Source organism: Boleophthalmus pectinirostris, unplaced genomic scaffold, assembly GCF_026225935.1.
Source record: "Boleophthalmus pectinirostris isolate CB_2022bp ecotype Guang Dong unplaced genomic scaffold, ASM2622593v1 HiC_scaffold_17, whole genome shotgun sequence".
Classification (NCBI taxonomy): domain Eukaryota; kingdom Metazoa; phylum Chordata; class Actinopteri; order Gobiiformes; family Gobiidae; genus Boleophthalmus; species Boleophthalmus pectinirostris.
This window is the reverse complement of record NW_026571115.1, coordinates 11,491,516-11,497,515: the sequence shown is the minus strand read 5'-3', so window position 1 is coordinate 11,497,515 and position 6,000 is coordinate 11,491,516.

Sequence of the window (6,000 nt, the reverse complement as noted above, 5' to 3'; positions counted from 1 at the left end):
AGCTCCAGTCAAATGAAGCTCACCGAGGCTTGCAGTTATAGGGGCAAATTTGGTGTCAAGTTCCATATTAAGAATTGGAATTGATTTATGGTCAAAATAGCGAAATAAAAACACCAGGATCAAGTAGAGAGGGTTAATATGAACATTTTAAGAGTTACAGAGAGAGTGATGACATTTTTTCAACACAAACTGAATTGGAGCCATATATACAGTCTATGCTCCACTCAGAAACCTCGGGATCTTCAATGTGATCTTTGCCTCTCAGACACAAATGTTCGCTGGTCATTAAAGTTCAGCTGTCACCAAACCAGCCCCAAAGTGCCCGGCCACAATGACACAATTTGATGTGATCTGCACAGACATACCGCCCCAGCCTCACCACTGCTCCTGTACTCAACGTAGACCACTCCCGGCACCATGGCGACAAGCAAAAAAAAAAAAAAAAAAAATGACCTGATGAGCAGCAATAGTAATAGAATATGAGATGTGGAAGTTAATATGCAGATTTCTTCTTAGTGATTTTAATGTGTGTATTATTAAAGGTGCTTTAATAGATTTATAGTGTTTGTAGTGATATTTCATTCTGTGTACTTGTGTATCTGAATTACACTTTTTTTTTTTTTTGATTGTGGCACAAGAACAACCCATAAAAATATATTAAAATCTGATCATTTGAGCACTGTTTAAAGCTGTATGTACAAGTAAAAAAAAAAAAAAAAATCAATAACATAATAAATAAATCTAACAAAATAAAATAATAGACATGTTCGATTGATTTAAAAATTAACAGCTAAAAATTTTGGGTCTTGGTTTGAGGTTTTATTCGCTGTATCAGACTGTAGTGGTGAAAAAAGAGCTAAAAGGAGTCCAAAAGGCAACGCTTTCCATTTACCACTCGATCCACGTTCTAACCTCACCTATGGAGTGGCTGGGTGTTCCTTTTGAGATAGGGTGAGGAGCTCCGTCACATGGGATGAGCTCAGAGTAGACCTGCTGCTCCTCCGTGTCTAGAGAGGAAGCTGAGGGGAGGGCATCTGTTCCAGAAGCCTCCCAGGGAAGACTCAGGACACGATGGAGGAACAATTTCTCTTGGCCGGACTGGGACCAACTCGGGATCCCACCGGAGGAGCCGCGACCCGGCCCCAAACAAACTGAAGAAAATGGATGGAGTTAATAAATTAAAGGCGCATTGTATTGAACTTTTTTGGAAACAAACGGCTGCACACCCTCCAGAAATTGCAATCAAAAAGTGTAATAATTTCAGTTAGATAACCCTTGCTACAGACAGTGTTGGGAAGGTTACTTTTAAAATGTATTCCCCTACAGATTACAGATTACATACCCCAAAATATAGTTTGTAAAGTAATCCATTAAATTACTTAAAGTGAGTAATGTAATCTGAATACTTTAGATTACTTGATTTGCTGTAGAGAAGCAAAGACGAGGAAATCTTCACATAAGAAGTTTTGTCTGCTCAAAAAAATGAAAAGCCCAGACTTTATTTAACATATTAAAAATATAGAAGAAGAGGAAACAGGGTGCGCGCAGCATGGTTTAGTCTTGTTAAATCCTGTTTTAGACCAGTTTTAGTCCTGGTTTAGTCCTGGTTTAATCTTGGTTTAGACCTTGTTTAGAACTGGTTTTAGTCCTGCTTTAGTTCTGGTTTTAGACCTGGTTTTAGACCAGGTTTAGACCTGGTTTGGACCTGGGTTTAGACCTGGTTTGGACCTGGGTTTAGACTTGGTTTGGATCTGGGTTTAGACCTGGTTTAGTCCTGGTTTAGACCTGGTTTAGAACTGGTTTTAGTCCTGCTTTAGTCCTTGTTTTAGACCTGGTTTTAGACCTGGTTTTAGACCAGGTTTAGACCTCGTTTGGACCTGGGTTTAGACTTGGTTTGGACCTGGTTTAGTGTTCGGCAATGAGTGGAATTACAGACAGTAACTGTAACTGAATACGGTTACTCATAATATGTACTCTGATTACGTAACTTCGGTACATGTAATCTGTTACTCCCCAACACTGGCTACAGAGCAGTTATATAGTTATACACCCAAAAAAAGTAAATCTAATCAAATTAAGATGAATTTGAATTAAGAAAGTTTTATCATGATTTGAGTAAATTTCACTTGACAAGTAAAATGATCTGCCAGTGGAATAAGACTTTTTGTACTTACATATGAAAATACATCTTGCTACACTTAAAAAAAAGAAAAACAACAACTTTTTGCACTTAAAATAAGAAACACAATTGAATGTTGCTTGAATTAAGAAAAACACTCTTCTTTCAGTGGTAGAAAATGTTCCTTGTCAAGTTGAATCTACTCAAATAAAGTAAAATGTTCTTCATTTAAACCATTTTAACTTACCTAGATATAGTTTTTTTCCCCAGTGTATTTATGTGTGTAAATGCTTTGATAAAAACAGAAGCGGAGACTGTTAAATTTGTTATGCATTTCTGATTTATTTTTGTATGAAAATAAGTCTTTTTCACATGCAAATTGACTGTATGTCTTTGAAGAAATCAAAGTCCTGGCTTTAGGGAATGGCATAATGGCACTCAAAGAAATGTACATTTTACAAAAGGCTTAGAAAATGCACACGACACACAGATGCTTTCACGAATCGCTTTACACTTAATCATCAGATCTCATTATAAGAGAGAGCACATCTTAACACATCTTAGTCTTATTGGACACTGACAGTGACATAGGTAGACAAATGGCTCAATAGTTTTATTAGTTATACTTTCTTCAATAAATACCACTTTAGAAAATATTTGTTAGTTCTGGGGAAAAAAAGAAATTAAATTGTAAGATTTCAAATGATGTCAGTAATGGGGATTTCATGCCCATGTCAGGGAATTGGGTTTATATCTCATGTAAAAGAATATAACTTTTTACATAATAATTATTTTTGCCCAATTTCAGTACAGATTGGCCACACAATACAATTCTCACCAGTGTTGCTGTTTTAAAGGGTTAGCGACGACTTGCTGCATCATTTTGAACAATAATGTAGTAAATGTTCATCTGGCTTAAACTGAGAGCAACAGTAAGACTACAGTAATAATAGACTTTTTACCCACTCTCATCTGTGTCAATCATGGTACCACAGACGCCCTCTAGTGGTTTATAACAGCACAGCATCCCCCCTAACTCTAGTTGATACTTTGCAGCTTCAACTTCCTTGGGGGTGTGAAACTAACTGTAGGCCCTGCTCTGTCTGAAGCTCTGTTAGACTTTAATCTTAGCGTTTTTGTTTTTTTATGCAATAAGATCAGAAAGAATTGACTCAGGCTCCTGGAAATGCTTAAATGTTTCAAACCATTTTGTATTTTTTCTTGAGTTTACAGACTGTCGAAAAGATTTTAAGACGGTGTTTGCTAATGTGTACATTGTGTCACCATAGTAACTAATGAGCATTTCATTCCATCACAGCCATACATGTAGAACACCCCCAAAATATCTATTCATAGTTTGTGATTTTCACTTTTGATTACATGTTAAAAACAAAACTGTAACTGTAACTGAATGCATGTAAGATAGATAAGTGGACTGTAGATTCAAGACAAAAATACAACGTCTCCATGGCAACAAGCTGATCTGACCTGGACGGCAAAACCAGAAAAGTTACCCGTTGTAGCTTCAAAGGGGATATCTGCTGAATTTTCTATGGCTGAAATGATAAGTTACTGCCTAAAGTTTGTTTAAAGGTGCATTGTGTAACATTTCTGGTGAAGGGTCCATCAGAAGGAGAAGGATCAGAAGGATGGAGATGTTATTACTTTGTTTGGAATGTTTCACAGTATGGCATTAAACCTTTCTATCTTCGTGGAGACCAAACCAGACAGATAAACCGTTACAGGTCATATCTGTGGAGAAGCAACCCTGCTCACAGTCAGCAAAGCCTGTTTTTCTACGTATTTTTGAGCACTGCAATTGAATAAAAGTAAGGAAGAGCTGTTTTAATGCCATACCGTGGAGCATCCCAGAGCAATGACATCTCCACGGAAGTTCTAGGACAATGAAGTCAGTTCTGATTTGGATCTTTCTCTGTGTAGTTTCAAACTTTGTGAACTGATGTGAGGCAGCCTATTTAGCTTGGAGGAACTGGAACATTATCTGAGAGCTATGATTAGGTTCACAGCGCTTCAGTGCAGTCAGTGCCAATCACTTTTGAAGGGCCAGCTGACTGAGTGTGATGCAGATGTAACAGCAGCTGGCTCATTACAAAGACATGTGGCGCTACGGGCTAACGTGGCTAACCCAGTACACACAGAGGAAGAGGAGCTTATGTTCACATTGTACTTCAGTTACTTATTGTTTGAATAAAGTAGAGTAACATTTCTCCAACTGCAATTCTATGTGTGTTTAAAGCTGCACTGTGTAGCTGTTCTGCATGGAGATGTTATTGCTTTGCCCTGAAATGTTCCACAGTATGGCATTAAACTTACTGACCCCATCAGCCCATGTTACAGGTCAGATCTGTGCAGAGACGACCCCGCTCACTGTAAAAATTGACGTTTTCAAGGTATTTTTCAAGCAATAATGAAGAATTTGTCTAATCTAATGCCAGCCTGTGGAACATTCTGATCACTTTTTATATTTAGGAGTTATATAGGATTTTTATTATTACAAGCTATTCATGTGGGTTCAAAGGGATAAATAATCAGGACTGTTGCCATAGCAATTCACAATTCCAAACAAAATATAACTTCTTTTTAATGATCAAACATTCTCCTTTTGGTGGTTGCAACAAGAAAACCAAGGATTATAAATATAGTACAGGTATATTTTAAGCTTCCTGTTTATAGTCGACATTATGAGTACTTTTCCTCATTAAAAAATTGCAATATATTGTTTTGAATTGTTAATTGCCATGGTAACGCTGCACAGTTTTCATTACACTGAAACAAACGAATACTGCATAACAGGCCCGTCGACAGAAATTGGGGGGCCAAGGGCAAAAATCCTCACACGGGCCCACGTGTAATATAAATGAATAGGAAGAGAGGCCCCTAAAACCCTGGGGCCCGGGACAACAGACCCCTCAACAAAAAAATATCTGTTTGAATCTAGGTCTGTGCACTATCTTCCCTATTGCGTGTTATGGTTTTTGTCTTGTTGGCACTCTACGCTCTCAAAGTACCATTTCTAAATTCTCTTTCTATTTTCCCAGTTTTCAGTCCACAGATGATCTAAACGTCTGTCGCGTGCACACTGCTGTAATTAAACACGTAAGCAATCACAAGTGTTGTTTTGGGAGGAGATGGTTTTGGCTGGGCTCCTATGGCACTTCCTGTCTTTTGAATGGCTCCATACGCCACTGTTTCTCTCACAGCTGTTCGGCAGATGCCAAAACTCTTAGAAAAAACACTTCTTATAAGATACAGTAAATACAAGTATACAGTAACACACAACAATTTTTTTCTTTGCATCGTTAAGTCCATAAGTAACAGTCTATAAAAATATACTATTATCATAATACACATTTATTTACAATTAAAAGGCCATTCAAAACAAAAACATAAATATTACAAATTATTACTTAAAAACTTTATAAAAACATTTGAACCAAAAAATCCGCAATTTGGGAATTTATTATTTTGAATGTATCCAAAAAACAAACATTTGTACTAGACATTGAATAGAAAAAGAAAGATATCATTATAAAAGGGTTGGTCTCTTGTAGGCATTGATCTTATATTAGAATGGCCACAGTATTCCCAAAGCTTGGCACAGACAGTGTTCGGTCTCACTGTGTGGGCGTAATGGCTTCTCTCCATTACAAAGTTTGACACTTATTTTTTGCAGTTTCAACACGACTGGGAAGACCAGCACTTCACAAGGGTGCATAATATGTTCGAACGCAACATATTTAGACTTTGTTTTGCATTAAAATAACTGTTCAGAACTAGCATAAGGTTCACTCAATACTTGAAATCAAAACATGTCAACTACAACAGCCAAACGCTCAAGAGTTTAAAGGTTCTATATTACG